At 32.7% G+C, this 24,264-nt stretch overlaps 1 protein-coding gene across 1 annotated transcript in view; it reads left to right on the top strand.

Annotated features, from left to right (window-relative positions):
* The window catches only part of LOC149076200 (otoferlin-like), a 232,747-nt gene that overhangs the window by 73,858 nt on the left and 134,625 nt on the right, over positions 1-24,264 (top strand). The window lies entirely within an intron of this gene.

The raw sequence follows: 24,264 nt of genomic DNA, 5'->3' as shown, positions 1-24,264 counted from the left end.
ACTTGTACTAGATCGAACACAAAATACAGTAAAAGTCTGTTTTAACGATTACGGTTTATAACGACAATCCCGCTGTAACGAGTGAGAAATAGCTAATGTTAAAAATATAAGAAAAATTCAGTCATAGCGGATTTAGAATTTGTAATCATTCGCTATAACATCGAAAAAATGTAAAAAAATGACAGTTTTTCTTTCCCTCTCTGCAAGAATTGAACATGATGACTATTATCATGGCACATGCTCATCGTTAAAAATTGATCTGTGGAACTTTTAACAAAGAATGAACATAGAAATTCAAATTTTTTAGCACCCCCCTTTCCATTTTTGGACTTCTCCCACTGTTCATAATGGATGTGTGATGATTTTATATATTCGACTTTTATCTCTCCCAGTGACTGTGAGACCACGGAACCTTAAGTTTAAAGTCGTTTCGAGTGACTGAAAAAATCATGCTAAAAAAAATCTTCTCTATTAGCGACAAAATGATGACGAGTTCATGATGCCATGGAATTGAGCAGTGATTTGATAATTGAGAATTTCAATTGTTCAGTTGTTCGTCTAAATCACTTTGACACTTTGCGAAACTATGCAATACTGAACTGCTCTTAGCCAAAAAATCAATTTCACTACCAGATTTCTGTTCATTCGTTAATATTAGGATTGATCTAAAAGGCATTTTAATGCAGATAAAAAGGCAGAAATTTCATGCAATTTTTTATTACCTGACACAGCGAAAATTCCCCTATAATGAGACGTCCGTTGTAACGACAATTTTTTTCCTGAGTGTGAACTGTCGTTATAATGGACTCTTACTGCATACTGAAATAATTTTTCACGCAGACGGGAATTTAATTCAATTTAATCCAGTCAGATCTCCTCAATGGGCAGTAATCGAATATTTGAAGATATGAAATGCATTTTTGTATATACCTATATTTTGTTCTAATGGATATTTGATGGAGGGTCCGTTAGTGAGAAGACATACAAAACTGTCTGAATAGAATTGGTTTCTCTTTTCCAAGTAATTACAAACTTTCTTTCTTTCAGAAAGTTACAATCCACCATACAGGGTGTCAGGGCCGGAAATAGAAGGAGAGGGGGGAGGGGGTGGCAAAAATCCTAGTTACGGCCCTGCAGGGTGTCCTGTAAGTGCTAATACGGACTTTATCACATCAACTGCCTGTCGTAGAGGTAGGATTCCAATTTAAGAAATGCTCCAGAAACGTTGAAAAATTACCCTGTACCAGCTTCAAGAGTGAGAATACGGTGTGTCGCAAAATTAAAAAAAAAATTGAAATTTCTATACGGTCCCCCCTTGCCGTGTAACTTTTCTGAGTCCAACAAAAAAGATCCTGTGTTTTTAACTGCAATATTTGCGGAAATATTTAAATTTTAACAATCGCGGAAGAGTTGGGAAAGGACAGCATAAATAAGGAAAACTAGCGTTGTGTGTGTCCGTTAGTTCTTGATGTTATTTTCTCAACATTTCTGATTTTTTAAATTTAAATATCTCATTAAATAATACGGTTAAAAACAGATTTTTTTTTGTTGTGTTCAGAAAAAACAGGGCAACAACTTTCTAACTAAGTTACAGGACAGGGGACCATATACAAATTTAGTTTTATTTTTATTTTGTGACACACTGTATTCTCACTCTTGAAACTGGCACAGGGTTATTTTTAAACACATTTTGAGCATTTTTTTAAATTGAAACCATACCTCCACGTCAAACGGTTGATGAGATAATGGCCACATTAGCACATACAGGTCACTCTGTATAATATGATTCTAGTCATATAACATCACAGTAACTTTAGTAACACTTGATAACCTGAACTTATCTTAATTATTCATGAAAACGATGAGAAAATAATTTTCATCAATAAATGAATATTCGTTTGAAGAACAGGTATGATAATATATACCGTATTCCCCGGCATTATCCGACATGACGGAAAAATCGAGGTTCCACAAGGGTCGCATGATACATTCAAAAGACAAGTACTGAATAATTAAGCGAATAAGAATAAATTAATAGTTTATCGCTGCACCCCAAAACTTTTTTTTACATGGAAATTTAATAATTCCAATAAAAGTCGAATATTTACTTATCGCTCTAATAATTAGGGTCTAATATAATAATTATCGCTCTAATAATACGGAATACACATACTGTATTTTGCACGTTTTTCTGAATGTTCAGCGATGGAAGAAATATATTGTTGCTTTTGTATTATAACATAATGTTTTGCAGTGCAATTATTTAATTTCTCACTCTGTTTATTGCAATTTGACGCAAAATTTCCACATTCTAATCTTAAGTTTAAATACTTATGCTTACATTTAACTGATTTAATCTACACCAATGAATATGCTTAATATATATTTTTAGTAAATCAACATTTGTAGTAGCATACGTAAAGCTAGGACTATCTGGATAGTTCGTAAAGACAAGGTTGAAATCCGCCAATTCAATCAATTATTAGAGTCTAGATATCTGAGAATTATCCAGAATCTGACTCGAATTTCACGGCATGACGGGAATTACGGGTGTTTCCGGCATCCGGGTTTCCCTGAATGTTTCCCAGCATACCGGCTAATGCGTAAAGACAATATGAACATAATTGATTTACTTTCTTTATTCAGAAAAATCCCGATTGGTTCAAAATTAAACACCAGCAGAAACAAACAAGACAACACGGAATTCAATATGCCATAACTAAACCATAATACAAAAACAATTCATATACATAGCACCTAAAGAATATAATAGATTGAATGACGAAATAAGGACGAAATAAAAACGGAAAAATCACCACACAAATTCAAAAAACTACTCATGAATAAAATCAACACAATTGAATAATAATTCCTTATACATGCATCTTTTTTTTCTCTCTTTACGAATGTAATGAGAGGACTGAATATTGTACCTTAACTATATACACCATTGGTCTGTTGTCAACCCCAATATATACTACACTATCAATATGCCCTGGACGGATTATGTAACCCCTTGGGCTAATATGTAAATGGTAATATACCATAATAATTGCGTCTGTATTATATGTTGTACATGTGTGTGTGTGTGTGTGTGTGTGTGTGTGTGTGTGTGTGTGTGTGTGTAATATAATAAATTTCAAATTTCAAACTAAGCGCATGTTCCCCTTTTTTTGATAAAAATTTCAAATGTTAAGAATATATAATAGCAATTTTAAGTCAAATAACTTTCTAATTATTTTAAAAATTATTCAAAATGATTAGTACTCCCAATTAACGCTCTCAGCATTCAAAAACACTAAGCTCTTAATTAACAATAGGCTTCCATGTAACTTTCCCTACACTTACATTCTTGATTTTTAACAATGCTGTAAATTTTTATCTGTTTTCAGAATTAATGCCTTTTGGCTGCACTTAATTTTTTTGTGCTTCAAAACTTATATTATTTTTCTTGTTTTTCATCTGAAGAAAAATTAAATCTATCAAAGGCAAAAACATGTGGTGAAATGCTTGGAGCGTATTTCAAATGAAATCGAAAATTTTATTTCTTTATTCTTTGAAAGGTTTTTTTTTCCTTCAGATAAAAAATATTATTCCACAAGTTAAAATTTTTTTAATAAATATTTTTCTGAAGTTCTTGATATGTTCTGTTTAAAATTTCTTGGCATTTTCATGATTTTTAGATAAATTCTCCGTCAGCGATTAGTTTTGCTTAGACAAACTAGCTTTTAAAGTAATAATGAAATCATCTGCACTTACAAAAAAAATTATATATTATTATTTACTGAAACTTGCTAGTCTATTCCCGCACAAATGTAATTTAATACTTTCTTTTAGCCCACTAAGTGACCTTGACGAGATATCTCGTATCTTTAGCATTGACAAGCTCAGATAAATTGTAAAGTTTCATATACAGGGTGATTAAAATTAAAGGTCCCGTGCTCTGGATATTTTTTTCATCAAATACTATTCATCCGAACACAGCTAAATTTTCAGTATATCTTAACTATCTTAATAATACCAGATGGGAGAGACATTTATACAATAAAAATAAGTTCAATAATTTTTTACCACCAGGTGAAAAAAGTCACAAGAAACAGGTAAGAAAAAAGGCACGGCAAAGTTCATAGACCGTGAAGGCAAAAAGCCTGAACTGGAAAAGAAATTCCTAACAGGACACGGTCCTGTTGATCATTTTTGTCTTTTGTCGCACCGCGGTCATTTTCTGCACACGAGGGCTAATTAGACCGGGACGTACAATTTATCGCCGATTCCGAACGGCAGGCTTGTTTTTTTTATACTCATCGAGAGGTTGGTGCGCTAACCCCTCGATGGGGGACTCCCTGCGGTAGCGATTTTTTCTGCTGTTATGTCGCCGTTTCTCTTGTACCCCTTTGTTAGGAAAGATTTCTAACAAGGATGAACCGAGTATCGAACCCGTGACATCTCTAAACACCCTTTGGTTGGTACTTTAGGAGAGTATCTTACAACCTGGGCTACCGCGCCCCGACATGGTCCTGTTGAAGACCAGAGCACCTCCACCTCTTCGAAAACCTCAAAAGCTCTCACTAGATGCGGAGAAATCGGGAACGAGTTGCATTACGCCACCAAATGTCCAGCAACTGCACCATACCACCAACATTCTCCGGCAATTAGAAATATCGACAACTGGAGGAAACAGGTACCAGAAAGGCAAACTCTAATAATGAAGATCATAAATTTGGTGAAATTTATGGAAGCAATGAAAAATATGTTACGAAATAATCATGAGTCAAACCAAGCACCGAGAGGCTCTTGCGTGAATAATGCGTCAATTTACGAATTAGTTGTTACAGCACTGTCTCATCCCCATGAGATTCAATGTATGTACATTTGATTGTTTACAAATAAAGTTTTCCCCGACTAGGTCCCGCCCCTTCACAGGGGCAGTGACTAAAATTAGCTAAAGCCTATAGAGCCTTGGCCATGTTCGGTTCGAAAGAAGGTAGGGTAAAAAAGTGACGTTTTTTTTATTACATTTCAATTTTCTTCGGGTCCATATAGCGTATATACCAAGTTTCAATAATTTCCGAATATTTTCGGTATACTGACACCGCTCAGACCAATGTAGCACCCGTTCTGGTGCACGTATCCCATTGAAACTTGGTATATACGCTATATGGACTATGGAAAAAATAAAAACGCAATAAAAATAGCCTCTTTTTTTACCTGGTGGACAAAAATTGAAGTTTTTTAATTGCATAAATCTCTCTCCCATGGTCTCATTAAGATATATTGAAAATTTTGCAGTGTTCGGATGAGCAGTTTTTGATGAAAAATTATTCAGAGTACGAGAACTTCAATTATAATCGATCTAAATTATATTCTATATATTCTATTATTATATTCTATCTTAACAAAACACATCTCCTTATACTCCTTAGTTAGAAGTATTCATGAGAACGATTAAAAAAGAACTTTGTATCAGTAAATAAATATTCCTTTGAAAGAAGCGTGATAATATGAACATAATTGGTTTACCAAGCGAACGTTTCAATTCTTTTTCATACAAAATTCAAATGTTAGGAATACATAATTAGCTGCCTTAAGTCAATTCTTTTTGTTTTAAAAATCATTCAAACTTAAAGGTAGTACTAATTAACACGCTCAGTATTTAAAAATACTAAGTTTTTAATTTAAAGGCTTTAATGTAAATTTCCCACATTTGCATTTTTGATTTCTAATAGTCTTCTAGTTTTTCTATGCCTTTTTAGAATAATATCTTATGATAGCATTGAATTTTTTCGCGCTTCAAAAATTTATATTGTTCTTTTTTTCCCATCTAAGGAAAATTGAAATCCGCCAAAGGGAAAAATATGCGGAGCATATTTTATATGAAAACGAAATTTTTATTTCTTTATTCTTTGAGGGTTTTTTCTTCAGAAAATAATATTTCACATTAAAAATATTTATTCTACCTTTTTACGGTTTTTTAATACATTTTTCTCTCTCAAGTTCTTCTAGATGTGCTCTGTTTAGAATTTCTTAACACTTTCGCCATTTTTAGATAGATTTCCCACTAACGGAAGTTCTAAGTTCTAAGTTGTTTTAATTAGACAAATTAGCTTCTAAAGTAATGCAAATTCGTTTTGATGGGTATCTAAAAATAACTGAAATGATAGCTCGTACGTTATAAACCATAATGTATGTTGTTGCGCAAGATTGCGTCGAATAAATTAGATCGGTGCGATAAAATTTGAATAGGATATAAACGTGCAGTATTGCTAATGTACTCGTAGATCATTCGCAATCATTTTGACTTAAAAACAATTGATTTATCATTTTGTAGAAAGTGCTTTACTTTAAAAATAGATACCATAATTTTTTTTCCGATTTCCTGATAAGAAAGTCTGTTTAAAATTAAGTAGTATTTGCTTAGTTACGAGAATTTATTCTCAAAGGAAGAAATATTGCTATAAGAAAAATGTTTCCCGTTCACCGTCAAAGTATACGAAATTTTTATTGTGAAACTACTTTTATCCTAGCCATAAATTACTAACAAACTATCAAGACTAAAATTCCTTTGCTCAAAGGGTTTTATCGATGAGGTTCCCAGGAGTAAGTCACCAGGAAATTTTTGAGTAGTTTTTCGTGATAGAAATTTTTATAAATAATTTTGTATGTATCTCTCCCCTCTTTATTTATGATCCGCTTCATATAAGAATAAAAATACGAAGATTTAACTTCTTACATCAGTGAATATAACACAAAGTGAGTTAGTTCGTTACGCTATTTTCCATGAAAGATTTTGTTTTTTTCTTTCGCTTAAAAATTTTGTTTTGTTCCCATATCTTATGAATTTCTTTTTTGAAATAGAGAAATTACATTATTCGGAACAAAAGAAATTCGAAATCCTGTGTTATAAATTAATTCAATTCTTACTTTTTTACGCACGAACAGAGAATTTTAAGTATTTACATTTACATATAATATTATATTGTTAAAATTTTTAACAGTTTTTACTTCATTTTTAAAAATTATTTATTCAATTTTCTTGAATTTCGTATAAATTTTGCAAAGCCAACTGTTTTATAATTCCGTAAAATAAATTATAAAAAAAAATATGAATTATCAATATTTATTCCACAAAATATTTTATATCATCTATTATTATAAAAGTATATTTAATAGTAATCTCCAAAAAATGAAATTGTATTTGCATTTTTTATATTTTGAATTTCGAATAACAAAAATAGGATTGTTGAAAAATGAACCGAGAAATATTTTTGATTAATCATTTCACTTATATGAATATGTATGTATACATATAGATGGCAGATAATTATTTTTGATACTGAGTAAAACGTTTAAAAACTGAGATGAAGATCAAAATTTTGTTGTTAATTTGGTATAAAAAGCAATTTAGGAAGAGATTCAATACTGGAATTTGAATATGTTACAATTTTGAATATGTTCACATTTGATGAACGCAGGTGTCGAGGAGATATGATCGAAGTGTTCAAAATTTTCAATGGGATGGATAGGATGGACCATGAACTTTTAGTACACCGCCAATCGACTGCTTTTACAAGGGGACACCAGTATCGATTGGTGAGGGAAAATGCAAGGTTATGGTGTCGCAGGGAATTTTTCTCTAATAGGTAGTAAATTGTAACACAATTGACAGGTTCAAAAAGAAATACGATAAACATGTTGGGGTAAATCGAGAAGCTATCCATTCTTAGAATAAGACATCCATAAGTATTCTTTATGGGCATTGTATAATATTTTATCATATGTATATATTGTTTATTTGTGTTAATTGTATTTTTAATTGGGATGCTGTATTTTTGAAATATATGACATCCATACTTTTATGAGCATCTTTTTCTCAGCCACCTCGTTGGACATTTTGCCTGTTGTGGCGTTGTATTTGTATTTGTATTTGAAAACAATAAATTGTATTTATCTAGAAAACTCAAATGATTTAATTATAAAGTAATTATGTAATAGCGTATATCGTAGGACTAAATATGTAAAAGTATATATCGTAAGAGTAATTATGTAAAAGTATATATCGTAAGAGTAATTGCGTAAGTATAGCAAATATTTATGATTTTATAATAATGGTGGATGCATAGAAGTTTTCACTAGAGATACTCATAATAATAAAGGAATTGGTTATATTTACAAACAGAGCCGTCCTGAGGGGTGTGCGATTAGTGCAGTAGCACCGGACCTTACGTTAATAATAATTTATTTCATGAATTCGGAATTTTTATCATTTCTGGATAAAAATTTTGGAATTATGGAATTGTTTTTTCATAAATTTTGGAATCAGTTTGTTCATAAATTTTGGAATCAGTTTGTTCATAAATTTTGGAATCAGTTTGTTCATAAATTTTGGAATCAGTTTGTTCATAAATTTTGGAATCAGTTTGTTCATAAATTTTGGAATCAGTTTGTTCATAAATTTTGGAATCAGTTTGTTCATAAATTTTGGAATCAGTTTGTTCATAAATTTTGGAATCAGTTTGTTCATAAATTTTGGAATCAGTTTGTTCATAAATTTTGGAATCAGTTTGTTCATAAATTTTGGAATCAGTTTGTTCATAAATTTTGGAATCAGTTTGTTCATAAATTCTAGAATTGTTTTCTTCATCAATTCTGGAATTTTCATCTCTCTCAATTCCTGAATTATATTTTTTTCATTAGTTCCGAATTTCTATCAATTCTGGAATTCTGAATTTTCGTCAAGAAAAAAATAATTCTGGAGTTAAATTATTCTTTCATAAATTCTGAATTTCCAAGAATTTCAGAATTGTTTATTTCGATCATTTTGGAATTGTTTCTTTTATTTATTCTGAATTTTCATCAATATTCTGCAATTATTTCTTCCATTTATTCTGAGTTTTCGTCAATTCTTGAAATATTTCATTCATTTATCCTTAATTTTCACAGGTGCTGAAATTACTTTTCTTGAGTTTACTTTTAATTTTCTGAATTTTCTATTTCCCTCTCCTACAAAATATATCTAATCCGGACTAAGGGGCCCCGATACAATAAGGATACCTGTGGCCTCCACTGGCCCAGCCTCTAGTGAGTGCGGCCCTATTTACAAATTATCAGGGGAAAAAATTATTATACATGGTAGTAAATGTTAACAAAACAACATAACAATCAATTCGGCTTCCATGAGAGATATTATTGCTTTACACGTTCATCATAATCGAGAATGAACTCGATCGTGTTTTTAATTCCCTCTGGCCTCTGACATGTAATAGCCCATCAAAGTGAATAATGGATACGTTCTTGTCACGCGAAGCATCATTTTCGAGGACATGCCCAGTTCACACGTCTTTCCGAACTCATCTCTCCAATTCCGATCCCGTAGGAGTGTTTTCGTACCTTTTTTTTCCTCATTAGTCTTAGATCTTTTCCGTGTTAAGGTTGTTACGGGCTATGTCTACATCAAGATTCTTCTTTTTGATGTTTACTCTGGTGATCGCAGGGTATTAACGTGGCATCAACTCCCGCGAATGGCTTCTCAAAGTTCTACTGATCTTCAGGTTATTACTAACACACAATGCTTGTTCTCATCATAGAAAGGAACCTTACAGTTTCCAATTGTTTAATATTGTGAATATTGGGAAATGTCGAATGAAACCGCGACTCGTTTGGGGTACAGCCTGATTTAATTTAAACATTTTTGTTATCAGCTATTTCGCCATTATAAATAGTTTGAAGATATTTGAGTTGAACATTTTTTTGCAGCAGAATCATAATTTTGCTCACATTTAATATCTCTGAGATAAAATATTGTAAGTATAACCCTTTCAGACACCAAAGTATTCATTTTCAGGAAATTTCCAGATTTTTTCGCAGTTTTGATACTCAAAAAATACATTAAAATATAAATGTCAGAAAACCTTTTATTTTCACTTTTTCTCTTTCAAATTTCATGAAGAAATAATTCATCTCATTCTAATTAATTTTTTCAACCAATATGATTTTATAATTATATTCACATACAAGTTTTTTTCCCAGAATTTTATTGCTAAATTTTATCTAATACATCGCTCTTTCTACGGAGACATCTTCCTGGAAGCCATCTTAAAAACATGTAAAGTTAAACTTTGCTGCCGTCTGTGAAATGAAAGCCCCCAAACTTTATTTCCAACTCAAAACACACACAATCTTTCAAGTCAGGAAACGTAACTCCCTAAGGTAAAAAAACTATATCTGAGTTAATAAAGATTAACAACCACGTTTATGTGATAGAAAAAATTAAAAATATGCAATTTTGTTTAGCTGTCTCCTCTTTGTTGAAATTAGATCCGAACCGGTACAGTCATTGTTTTTCTTCGTATAAAAACGGGAAAAACTACATAACGGCCGAAAATGAGATCGACTCCCCAAAAAACAATAAAGGGTCTAACCTTGGCCATAAGCGTTAGAATTTTACTCAAATATGCAAAATAGTAACCCCGTTCCTATATGAAATATCATTAAAGAACCTATACAGGAGAGCAGACTCAAGGTCTATCTTTGAACAAAGAATAGTTTTGCGGCTCTAAATAATGTCTGGAAAGTCGTTGAAAAAAAAAAAGTAGGATGCATTTCACTTCACTTTTGCTCAAACATGGCGATTGAGTCAGCCTTGTATTACAGGAATCTCTAAGTAGGGGCCCCTAGACATTGGCATTCAACATGTAGTACCACACTACAACCTTTTCCAGGAGTAAACACTCGGTTTAGGAGAAAAACAAATTTTTTTCCCGGCTTAGAAAAAAAAAAAAAACCATTCAATTGTGCTCTCCATGTTTCTGAATGCAATATATTTCGTCATTTTTTAATATATATATATATATATATATTTGAATTCCCCCCCCCTCCATTCGGGTTTTAGCAACTACATCTAACAACTACTTTGCGTCTTTAATCGTTTTTTTTTATGTACAGCTACAATGTTGTACGGTTAATCAAAAAGAATAACATTCCATAATTTTATTAAAATAATATATATATACAGGGTGATTATAAAAAAACTATCCCGACATATGGGCCCCTAACTATCATACCATTCACAGAAACTGAATTAAATTTTGGCATAAGGTATTTGATGTATGCGCTCAAGAATGATGTGGAAAACAACAGTGTCACTCTAACAGTTACGGTTGCAGTGAAAAAATTTCGAAAATATCAAATGGCAACACCAAGTTTTTGTATTGGAATGTGATCTCCATTGTGAAAAACCCTAAATAGCGTTCGAACGGCAACTGTAGCATGAAAATCACCGGCGGTAGATAGGCTAAAAGTGAGGACAACCAATAAGGACAGAGAAGCAGCATAAAATAAAGCATTTTATTGTGTTTCACAAATTTTCCACATGACCTTGTGGAGGACTAATCAGGCTGGGATCTCAGCCGAAGAAACGGTGTGACGATTGAAACGAACATTAATGCTCTGGTGCACGGCAAAGTCCTTTTTACTTTTTCCTTGCCTAGCTCCGGGGATTTTCGTGCTACAGGTGCCATTCCAACGCTATTTAGTGTTTTTCAGTATGGAAATCGCATTCCAATACGAAAAACTTGGTGTTGCCATTTGATATTTTCGAAATTTTCTCACTGTAACCGTAACTGTTGGAGTGACACTGTTGTTTTCCATATCATTCTTGAGCGCATACCTCAAAATACCTTATGCCAAAATTTCATCCAGTTTCTGTGAATGGTATGATAGTTAGGGGCCCATATGTCGGGATAGTTTTTTTATAATCACCCCGTATATACTACGAGTTTTGATATAATCTCACACCGTTGAAAATAAGTTGATGCACACACAATTTGGGAGGGGGAATTCATCAAATATTTAGGTAAATATTTATTTCTCATTTTAAAAGAAATATTATATATTATTTCTCTCTCTATAATATACTTTTATGGAAATTCGTAGTATATTTTTTAATTTGAAAAAAAAACTCTATGTATCACGATAAGTTTATTTGTCACCGTTTGTAGGAAAAAAGTCGTAGTGTTAACAATATCCTGACTTTTAGTAATAACAACAATGATATAATAATAAATTACATTATAATTAAAGTTTTAACTAGAGTGCACAACGTTTTTCTCCGCGGGCCAAATGAAGCCAGCGAAAAGTGTTCTCGTAGAGAAGTAACTATATATATGATCTATACCTGAGCTTACCCTATCTACTCAATAAAAATACAGGAAGTCGAGGCATCGCGAATTATCACCAAAAACACTGTCAGAGGCAAGTAAATGTGTAAATTATAGCAAAAAAAAATTGTCGAAAGCAAGTGAAGTTTGCTAATTATATCCAGACAGAAATTTCAGAGAAGTAAAAGTGAGAGTTATAGCCAAAAAAATTTATCAGTCAAGTAGAGTTGCTAATTATAGACAAACAAATTTTTAAAAGTTTATGAAATTTCCAACTATCGCTAAAATTGCTAAAAAAAAACCCGTCAATGACGGCCGTCAGGTTTTGTAGACCATGCTCACAGAGGGACATTGACTTGGTCGAGAGGGTGCAGAGAAGAACCACGCATGCTCATGATGGCACACGGTTCTTAAATTATGACACAGACTTGGTTTTTTGAAAATATTTATGTTCGAAGAGTGAAGATGACAGCAGGATGTGATTCAAGTGTTTAAATTTTTAACAGGATGGATAAAATGGACCATGAGTTATTAATACATCGTCAATCAATTGCTTCGACAATTATCGACAATTATGGCGAGGTAAACTCTGTAAGAAAAGTCATCTGGTGTCCTCTAGGACTCGAACCCAGGCTCGCTTGCACAAACCATTTATGCATTCTACCATCTTCCCACTGGAGACACGACCCTGCCTCCCTCATTTCACGCAATGTGGCGTGAGGCGCTGAACTAGAGCCATTAGCAGCCTATCTTAAGGCAGCAAATGTGCCCCCCCCCCAGGTGGGGCGGTAGAGAGAGATTGACGGTTTTTCTTTTCTTTTCTTCTATAGCTTTACGCAGGCTTATATGTTTATATGCTATATAATATATATTATATATAACTACAACTAATTGTGATAGTCATAATTATCACAGTACAATCTATACGCCATTAAAACAATCTTAATTGTTGATTTCAGTAAAGAATAAAAATTCAAGCAACCCTCGTTGAAAATACGGAAAAACGAGACATTTTATAAAAAGCGTTAAGCGGCCAAAATTAGGGGAATATCCCTGAAAATACGGGTCTTATTGTCGCTCCGAAACATTCTGACCCGTAAGTGGAAAAATGTTTGTAAACCTGTAGGCAAACATTTTCAGCGCTGGTTTAAACAGTTATACAGGGTGCATGGCTAAGTTCCCTAGCTGGAAATTGCTGGCAAACCGTGATTCACACATATATACTTCCAATTGAAAAAAAAATATTCAAACAACGTGTAGACCTGAGATACGTCACTCAGATTTTAAGGGGCTGTATAGTTATGGAAATAAAAAATAACTTTTTATTTTTTCACCCTGTCCAAAAAAACCCAACAAGAAAGTTTTTGCCCCGTCTCTTTTGAGACCCCAGAAAAATCCGCGTTTCTAAATGCAATGTTTGCTGAAATATATGGATTCAAAAACGGATAAAGCAGGAAAAGAACCGCATAAAACTGAGAGAAAGAAGCGTGTCCGTTGGTTAATGTGGTTCCTTCTCGAATTTTCACCGATTTTCGAATACAAATATCTCATTGAATACTGCACTCGGAATTGTGGAATTTGTGTTTGTTCAGCTCAGGAGAGACAAAGCAACAATTTTCTAATTGGGTTTTTTAGTACCGGGTGTCCGTATAGAAAATTTAATTTTTTTTATTGAAATAATTATATAACCCCTCGTAATATGAATGACGAATCTGAGATCTACACCTTATTTGGATATTTTTCTAATTGGAAGTATGCCTTTAAGATCAACAGTTTACCAGTAATTTGGGGGGGGGGGCTTAGATATGCCCTTGTATAAAATGATTGGAACACTGTTTGTGTTACTGGAATAATTATTTCCTTACCTAACCTTTTGTATAGTTAACGTATACTAATCGATTCTGTTGCTTTTCTGTTAACGAATATTCCGTTGAGTGAAAATATATTCAGTGAATTTTTTTTCGGCAGCATAATATGACTACAGCCCCTTCCGAGACGTATTGTATCGCCATTGACCAAACCTCGTATTATTAAAGCGGTTGCTCCTTTCGAACGCGATGCACGCAGCTGCCATTTCAAGCGTTTTCCGCACATTTTGTGATGGTGCTTTACCGTACATGTCCCAGAGAATTCGTTATAGGAATTCCAACTGCTCTTCAAGGATTAGGACATGGACGAGAGCCACTTTTCACTATAAATAGAATATGCCACGCTGCGAAAATTCCGTTTCAACAGTTAGTATAAAATAGCACGGTATGTATACATATATTCATTTTCCTGGTTAAAACTGTGTTGGTATGGAATAAATCTGCATAATGGTGTTCATACCACACTACGTTTACGACTAGAGCCATTGAATATATTCACACAGGAATTCTCCTGTAATATTTTGTGATAAAAGTGTAATACGCTGTGAGAGAGGCGGAAAGAGAAATGGAGAACCCCGTGGAGGGGAAAATATTTTATGAAAACACTTTCTAAATTCGTCTCGACCATCTCTCGAATTTCGGTATCATATTAGCTTTGCTGGAACAAAATCATCGAAGCAGTCAACTGATGCTGCTTGTTAACAAGATATAATAACACTCGTATGTACATGATTTATTAACTCATTTAATGCCTTTTAATCTTAAAAGCTGATTAGAAAATGTTTTTCTCCTAAATATATAACAAAGTGCAATTTCTATTTACTTCTTTTCAAAATTCTAAGCTTAGTTTGATTTATAAATAACAAACATTTCATCAAAATCGAGAGTTCAGATACGAACCTAAATAAAAATCATGGTATATTTAGCTATATCACATGGATCGGATGCTAGTTTACGCCTATGGCATTATATATTTCGCTACAGGCTCGTAACTAGGCTGGAGGCAATCGGGACACTTCCCCCAGAGCTCCGAGCAGAATGGGAGCCCCCTCCCACAAAAAATTTACACATATTTTGCGTAATAATAATCCTTTCAAGGTGGATTCCTAGGAAAAGCCTGCTTCGGGGTCCCAAAAATGCACGCTACGGTCCTGGTTCGCTAGCAGCTTATTAGGCAATATATAATTATATATCCATTATATTGTACCCAATAGTTCTTTTTTGACAAGATATTACACTCCAGGATCAATTTATCATATATCTTATATTTTTTATTAGATAAATGTTTCATTCCACGTGATTTATTCATGCATGGTGCTAGAATCTCATGGTGCGCGTCGGAAAATTAGACCCGTTGTGCTGGGCTTGAGATTCACGTAAAAAAAATATTATTTTTGAATAAGTTCTTTTGTCCTCGGACTCAAGCCAAAAAACACTGGGGTTGGGGGTACACCCATGGCCCCAACGCAACCTACAAAGTTATATAAACAATCACAAATGAAGAAATTTTAAAATCCTTCGTTAAAAAAAAACAAGAAGAAACAAGGCTTCTTTTAAAACTAGAAACAAATGAAGTATCAAATACTTGTTCCTCGGTTGAAAATCGCTAACAACTGTAATGATTAATATTCAGTCATAGAGCCCCCCCACCCCCCCAATCTGTAATTACAGTAACACATCGTCTTTGTTACCGAATCGCTAAAGCCTGTTTGTGTAAGTCAGGGGTTCTTAACCTATGGGTCGTGACCCAAACTAGGGTTGCAAGGTCTTCCGAGATGGGCCGTTAAAATTCACTAACACCCAGGGTCTCTTGCGCTATGGGTCTCGACTTAAATCATACTTGATTCGCCTGGTCTTCCGAGAAGGGTCGTACAAACCCTTTTACGGCCAGGGATTCTTTAGCTACGGGTCCCTACACAAGTTTGATTTTCAAAGGCTTCCAAGATAGGTCGAACAAAGGTCTTATGAATGTATTTACAGTCAGGGATTCTTGAGCTATGGGTCACGATCCAAACTTGATTCGCAGGAGCTTTTGAGATAGGTCGTACAAATCCACTAACAGTCCTGTTATAAAAATGTTCACTTATTTCAAAAAACAAACAGTCCCATGGGTCGCGAAGCTGATCTTGTTGTTGATTTTGGGCCGTGTGGCTGAAAGAGAATAAGAACCCTCTGGTATAAGTAATTTAAAACTTGTAAGCATGTAAAAAAATGATCTAACTAGAATAATTTCTTTTCCCCCTAGCCTTTTCACAAAAATACTAGGTTTCCACTTTTGGTGGATTCTTGCATTAAAGAGGAAAAAATGTGTTCATTAAAAGAAGGAGTGAAAACAAAAACATCAGAGGGGTTAATATAATCGCATTGCCTAAAATGAAACGTAGATTTTTCAATATCGAAAATGCTATATTACATGCACGTTATTATTATAGGCAGAAACTAGCTAATAAAACGTCATCCCCGCCGCGCGTCTCATTCATTCTGCAAAAAATATTCACAAACTATGGAAATTGAAGTGAGGGATAAATATTTGTGCATTCGCTTCAAACTAGAAGGAAAAGTTCAAATCAAAGGAAAAATCTTTTTTGGCAACGGCAGGCACGTTGTGCGGACACGTTTTATTTTCGCTCCTCAAAAAAATTATACTGTATATTTTTTCAAACGTATAATAATCCCTGTTTACTAGTTGTTTATATCCGCTCAAAATTATTACAGGTAAATTTTAATTATTTGCTTCATTAAATACAAAAATCGTCTAAGGTATGCCTAATCGAAATATGTCTTGTAAGTCCTGCTCGGATATCATAGTAGTGGATTCTGACCGAGTCCAGTGCTCTAAATGTAAATCAAATTTTCATTATCTGTGTGGTGGTATCAGTGAAAAAGCTTTCAGAAAATTCACATCCGATAAAAACAAAAAATGGTTATGTGCAATGTGCCTTCAAGACTCCACGACCTCATCGGCAAGATCACATGATGGTGAATCGGAATCCTCTCAAGACATCCTTCACAAAATAATTCAACAGAACAACGAACTTAAAGAGTTCGTTTCCCGCAAGATGGATGAATTTACGCTAGCAATAGAATTCAACAATGAAACGATCAAAGAACTAAAAACAACTATTGAAACTCTACAAAAAACAAACAATGAACTGATCTCCAAAAACGAACTCCTTTCTAAAGAAAATATCGAGATGAAAAGGGAAATGAAAAATTTGCGTTGTGACATGATCGAACTAAAGCAGTATTCCAGACGTACGAACATCGAGATTTCAAATGTTCCAGAAACTGAGAATGAAAACCTCCAACAAATTTTCACGAATATTGATGCACTAGCAAAAACAAATATCTGCGAAAATATAGTGACTGCTCATCGTGTACCAACATTCAACAAGGACAGGCCAAAACCCATTATATTACAATTCACATCAAAAATTATCCGTGACAACATCTTGAGAGAATTAAAGGATTGCCGAATCAAGGCTTCTGAAATAAATCCAAGATTTATGGACGTCTCTGTTTATTTCAGTGAACATCTCACACCCGAACTAAAATCACTGTTCCTTAACGCGCGAAAGTTTAAAGTGGAACACAACTATAAGTACTGTTGGACCCGTGACGGCAAAATATTCTTACGTGAAGACGATTCATCCAGGATCTTTCGTGTAAAATCTGAAGACGACTTACATTCACAGATCCATTGACTGAGATAAACAATGATTTCCAATCCAACTGTATGACTCTAACAAACCTGGATGAGTTAAAACAGTTTTTGTCGTCTGCACCAACAAATTGTAAGTCATATTGCAATATGTTCCATGTAAATATACAGAGCTTACGCGCTAACTTTGATAACTTAACCGCTTTACTATCAGAGCATATGAATCATATTTCAATATTAATTCTTTCCGAAATTTGGATCTACAGTAATGAAATCGATTTATATAAAATTGAAGGCTTTGATTCGTATTTTAAATGCAGAGATAGTAATCGGTCGGCATTGCAGTTTATACACAAAATTTGCTGAATTTCAATCAAATCGAATGTGAAATGTCAACGGCAGAAATGATATTATCATACAGCAAAAAATTGAAAATTGCATTAATATCACTATATCGCTCTCACAGTTTTACTATCTCAAATTTCAACACGGAACTGGATTCTGTCTTAAAAAGTTTAAATTATGGAAACATCATAATAATAGGTGATATGAATATAGATTTACTGACAAATAATCCCGATGTACTTGATTATCAAAACAATCTATTTCAGGTTGGATTTCAATCCTTAATAAATGAACCAACCAGAGTTAAAGATACCTCGACTTGTATCGATCATATTTTTATAAAAAATCAAAATCATAGAATATCATTTTCCTCTGGAATATATATCAACGATTTAACCGATCACTATCCCGTTCTTTTAAAATTATATTATGACAGAATTCCAATTTCCAAATCTAATGAAAATCCCCCTCTAAAATTATTAGATAAAAAAAAACTTTCAACTTATTTTAACAATTATAAATACCTCTGGTTGAATAATATCGACTTAAATTTACAATATCAGTATTTTACATCCACTCTGAACTCTATTAACAATAACTTTAAGTTTGTAACATATCGAAACAACAAATTTAAAAAAAATTGGATGACATCTGAAATCTATGCCCTGATCAAGAGAAAAGAAAAATTATATATCAGATTAAGGAAACATCCTCATGATTTATTATTTAAAACTGCTTATAATTGTGTAGCTAGGGAACTGAAATTGAAAATCATAAACACTAAAAACGAATATTATAGAAAACAATTTATTAAATGTAATTCAAACCATCAGAAATGGAAATTCATTAATAATACCATCAATCATAAAAACCAAAATACAATTTTTCCAATTTTTTCTAACAGCTTGGAACTTGCAAATCAATTCAACGCCCATTTTAAAGATATCAATAATGGTAATCTAGCTTTTAACGACACTAATGAATTCAAAAATTATTTATATCCAACTGTAAATTCTTTTGTTTTGTTTGATGTAGATAATACTGAAGTCCTAAATAATCTAAACAGCTTCTACAAGAATTTTACACCTGACTACGATGGTAACAGTATATATCTTATTAAAGAATTTGCACGAAATAATGTCGAATTTCTAACAAAATTTATTAATACTTCTTTTTATTCAGCCACATTTTCTGATTCCTTAAAACGAGCAACCATCACTCCGATCTATAAATCTGGAGAGAAAAATTTCCTTTTTAATTACAGACCTATATCGATTCTCCCAATTTTTTCTAGAGTTATAGAAAAAATTTTATCATCTAGAATTTATAAATTCCTTAACCTAACAAATTTCTTTGCTGTAAATCAATATGGTTACATAAAAGGACGTGGTACCGAAAACGCTCTATTAAACTTCTCTAAATTTGTTTATAACAGTATTGACAGCTTTAAATTTACCCTGGCCATATTTTTAGACATCTCAAAAGCTTATGACAATGTAAATCACTCAATTCTCATTGAGAAACTCAGTTCTGCTGGAATCAGAGGTAATACATTGAACTGGTTCACTTCATATCTAACCAATCGTAAACAAAGAGTTAAAATTAAAAACACACTAAGTGACTATATCACTATACAGAGAGGAGTCCCCCAAGGATCAAATTTAGCCCCCTTACTTTTTATAATATTCATAAACGACTTATGTAAACTAAATATTCATGGTACTATGATTACTTACGCCGATGATTCAGTTCTTTTATATTCTTCCAACGATCTTAATACACTAACAACTAAAATAAATCAAGACCTGTGCTTAATCAGAAAGTGGTTCCTAGCCAATGATTTAACCCTAAATCTTTCAAAGACTAAAGTCATTCATTTCAACTTAATTTACTCTGAAATTGATTTTAATCTAAAATTCCATAGCCCAATATGTTTGATGAACCTCGACTGCTCCTGCCAAAAAATTCAGCAGGTACAAAATATCAAATATCTAGGACTTAATATTAATAGCAATTTAAAATGGAAACTTCATGCACTAGAAATAGCGAAAAAACTACGTTTTATTGTATATAAATTCTATTATCTGAAACAAAAGGTAACAGCAGAATTTCTGAGAGAAATTTACTATGCCTGGTTTTATTCAATTGTCAATTATGGTATCATCATCTGGGGTGGCGATTACAAGACAAATCTGCTGCCTATTTGTTCTATTCAAAACAGATGTTTTAAAACTATTTACAGTGCTCGTTCTCAAATCTCAATTTATAGAAATTTAAACCTACTCCCCATAAGACATAACGCCATCTACCGAATCATACTCTACATATATCGTAATAAATCAATATGCACTCAAAGAGAGTCCATATCATTGAGAAGACCAAACGAAATTTATCGCATACCCTCATTTAGAAAAGAAATATTTCGCAAACATTTTTACTACCTTGCTCCTAAACTATTTAATGCTTTACCGTTGGTAATGCAGAATATATCTAGGTTTGCATCATTTAAAAAATCCCTTTTTGAATTTCTAATAGCAATAGACGATATAGATGTATATTTTCAATTATAGAAGCGAATTATATTATTATCCATACGCCTGTAGTTGCCTCATATCAATTGTTATTATATCAAATGTGAACTTGTATATCAGAATAATTATTAGAAAAATTTATTTGAAAATTCATTTCATTATTTAACTATTTTTTATTTTTTTTATTTTTTTTATTTTTATTATAAGTGTTGTGTTATTTTTTTGTTTCTTTCGTCTTTATCTTTAATTAGTTGCTCTGTACAGGCTCAGGCCTCTTGACAACAAATATTGAGATTTCACTGTTTCATGTATTATTTAACTTTGGAAACAAATAAATATTTGAAATATTTAAAAAAAAAAAAAAAAAATATTATTTTCAACACTTCATATAAATGACATTTGTTTACTTATTGACACCGCTGTCTTTAGAATTATCATTCCTTCTCTGAATTAAGAATTTCACGAAACCACTGTATTTCGTCTTGAGCAAAACGCGTAAACATTCGATAGCATTTCAACTTGAATATTTGCGGTGAAGAATTTCACTAATTAGAGCAACACAGAGGAAAATTCTGAACATCCTCCGGCAGGAAAATCCAATTAGAGGCTCAGATAGGCATTTGAGATGAGTTCTTTCATGATCTAGCAGCATCTTGGCATATCCTGATTAGGATATTCAATCGGGTCATCGTGCTCAAGCAAATTTCTTATTTTTATTTATTTATTCTGAATTTCTCGTTCCAAGTTCTCGAATTCGATTTCTACGAATTTTGGTTTCCCCCCCCCCCCGGTTTTCTTAATTTTTTAATCATGTTTATTTATTTACTTATTTTTCACTTCGGGAACGGGATCACCGGAACTTCATTTACTCCGCATTCTCATCTCCCTAACATCATGGTGAGATATTCTTCGTATTGATGGATTGTGCACAGAGGGAAATGAAGTAAAATTATTTGAATAATTACTGAAGAAGTTTTTGATCCACTTGAAAAGTTAAGCATTGCTTTGTTTATTAATTGTGAATTTCAGTACGTTTTATAAAATAAGTGAGTGAAAAATACTTGAAATTATCGAAAAAGTAATCAGGAATAAACTCGGCAGAATATTATAAATTATAATACAGCAATTTGGAAAATAAATCATTAGAATTTATAATAATAATATTTTATTATTATTATTATTGATATTTTCAGTGCTTATAATAATAAATATATAAATTTATTATAATGAAAAGCTAAGTTACAAATCGTTATCACAGGAAAATTAAGAGATGCGTTTTCTCATTCTTTAAAAATAATAAAAAAAATATTCAAAGCATATACCGATATCAATGATTCTAAGAGAATTCTTTGCGACAGTAGCTTAAAAAATGTTGTGTGACAAAAACTTTTTTTATATCATTGTTACGATTTCACAACTGTTGTTGCATGAGGCATAGACAACAATGTGGTAAGGAAACCTTGTAAGTAAAACAACGTGATTATAATAATGTGGTTTCAAGGTCTACTTAAAAAGGGTGCGAAACAATCGCTCTTTTCAGAATGTGTGTGTGTGTTTTTAAACAATGTTGTAGGTGGAACAATGTGGTTCCAAGAAATACCAACAATTATGGTTTAAACGAATGCTAGGGCTTTAGATAAATGTTTCAAAACAATGTTCACTCTGATAAGAATACTTTTAAGAAGATACTTTGAAGACTGTATTTTTACTTTGAAGAAGGGACTTCAAAACAATGCTTACTGAAGAGGAGAATAATTTTATAACAATGCCTCTCTCTCCAACAGGGCCGCAGCTTTGGGGTTCCTGGTTTCCTAGCTGTTGAAATCGTGTGTTGGGTTCTGCGGTCACTTTTAATGTTAAGGGAAGAACATAATGCATGCTCACCTAGGTAACAGAATGAATTTTTGTTTCTAGTCTTTGCTACAGAGGTGCACATATGAGTACCTTCGTTTTCAATGGTTTTATATAATGATTCTTTTCTCAAATTAAGACTTGTAATTGTACCTAACTCAAATGGTCTTAGTAAAGATATCGGCCATATAATTAATTAATTACAATTATTTTTTTTCAAAAAATGTTTTCTCTTTTTAAAGGGCATTTTGACATACAATAAACGCAAATCAATCGATTTCTTTTGCGATGGTTAGTTTTGGCTGAGGTTTGAAGAGGATACGAAAATGTTGAAACCATTTTCATCAATAAGAATGCTTCATATAGCAACGTCGTTATAAGAATCCTCCCTATAACAATGCTGTGAATGGTTATTGAAAAACATATCTTGTATATAATTTGTTGAACGGTTTTTACGGAGGGTGTTTTACTTCTGTAATAGTAATGTTGAAAACACACACACACACACGCACGCGCGCACACACACACACACACACACACAAGGTGGAGACAAATAATTTTTCTCTCCGACATTTATCTCGGCACTAATATCCAGAAAATCTATTTCTCTTTAAGGCCTCGGAAAATTAACATCGTTCTCAAAAATGCAGTTTTGTGGTTTCATTTTCCCCCACTTTCGAATAATATGATGCGAAAACATCGTCAAAGATTAAAGCCGAATCTCTGAAGATGAATATGAATCATTAACTGAAAAGCTATTAGTCGAGATGAATCGACAGACAAAACACCAAGCCCTTGATATCCATCCTTCCATTATTGACTGTTTTGTACATTGTATACTTTATACAGCAAAATACAATCGAGTAAAAATCGATAGCTTATAGGTAAATATTGCCTAGAGTTTGAAAACTAATCATTAGAAATATTGGTAAAATGACTGACACATTTATTGATCCCGCCTTTGGAGAATAAATCTATTATTACCGTTGTTGTATATCCACGTGATTAGACCAAGAAACAAACACACACATCTATTTTTCTCAGGTGTGCATTTCTCGACCAAACAAATTATTGGTTATAACTTTGTCCATTTGTTTTGGTCAAAAGTTTGTTATAAGTTTCTATAGTGACGAAAATCAAAGCTATTTCTAGACCAAAACTAAATAGATCTGACAGCTCTTAATGGAATTTCGTGATGCCGTCATGATTCTGTTCGAAAGAAAAAAATTCGGGAAACACAATACGTCAGGAAAAAAGCCAAGGAGATATAAAAGAATATAATCAAGTATGCAATGCATCAAAGCAAAAATGAAATACTGAAGACAAACACGCAAAGGTTCTATACGCCAACATTCTAGTCATAAACACGACTTTGGTGCTAGAAAGTATTAAACCATTATTGAATTATATTCATATTCAGAAACAATGTTTACAAAACAAATGTCGTAGACTGAATACATACATTGCTGAGGAAAACTCAGATCATTAATTATCATTATATATTGCCACACTGGTCTTGAAAGCACGCTAACCATGATTCTGAAGCGTTGTGTTAGAAATGAAAGGGATATAGATTATCTAAGACCATGAATTCAATTTTTTTTTATCTTTCGTACAGACAATAGTGGGCTACGGAACTCGTTCCACATTGCTAATAATGAATACGGTATCGATATAAACTATACTCGGGATAATAATAGTTACAACTATTACATCAAACTAATAACTGAAAAATGTAACTAATTTCCTTGGTATTTTGTGAACAGTATTAATCAAGTTCAATACAGTATCTTGAATAGAAGCTTGAAATGATCTTCCAGGTGGATTTAAATAATATTCTTTATTTGCTTTGG

This window comes from Pholcus phalangioides, unplaced genomic scaffold (genome assembly GCF_987345545.1).
Source record: "Pholcus phalangioides strain wild (caught in Gottingen) unplaced genomic scaffold, Ppha-v1.0 ptg000015l_1, whole genome shotgun sequence".
Taxonomy (NCBI): Eukaryota; Metazoa; Arthropoda; class Arachnida; order Araneae; family Pholcidae; genus Pholcus; species Pholcus phalangioides.
Note: the sequence above shows the minus strand (reverse complement) of the source record. Positions and strands in the feature narration are given on the sequence as shown.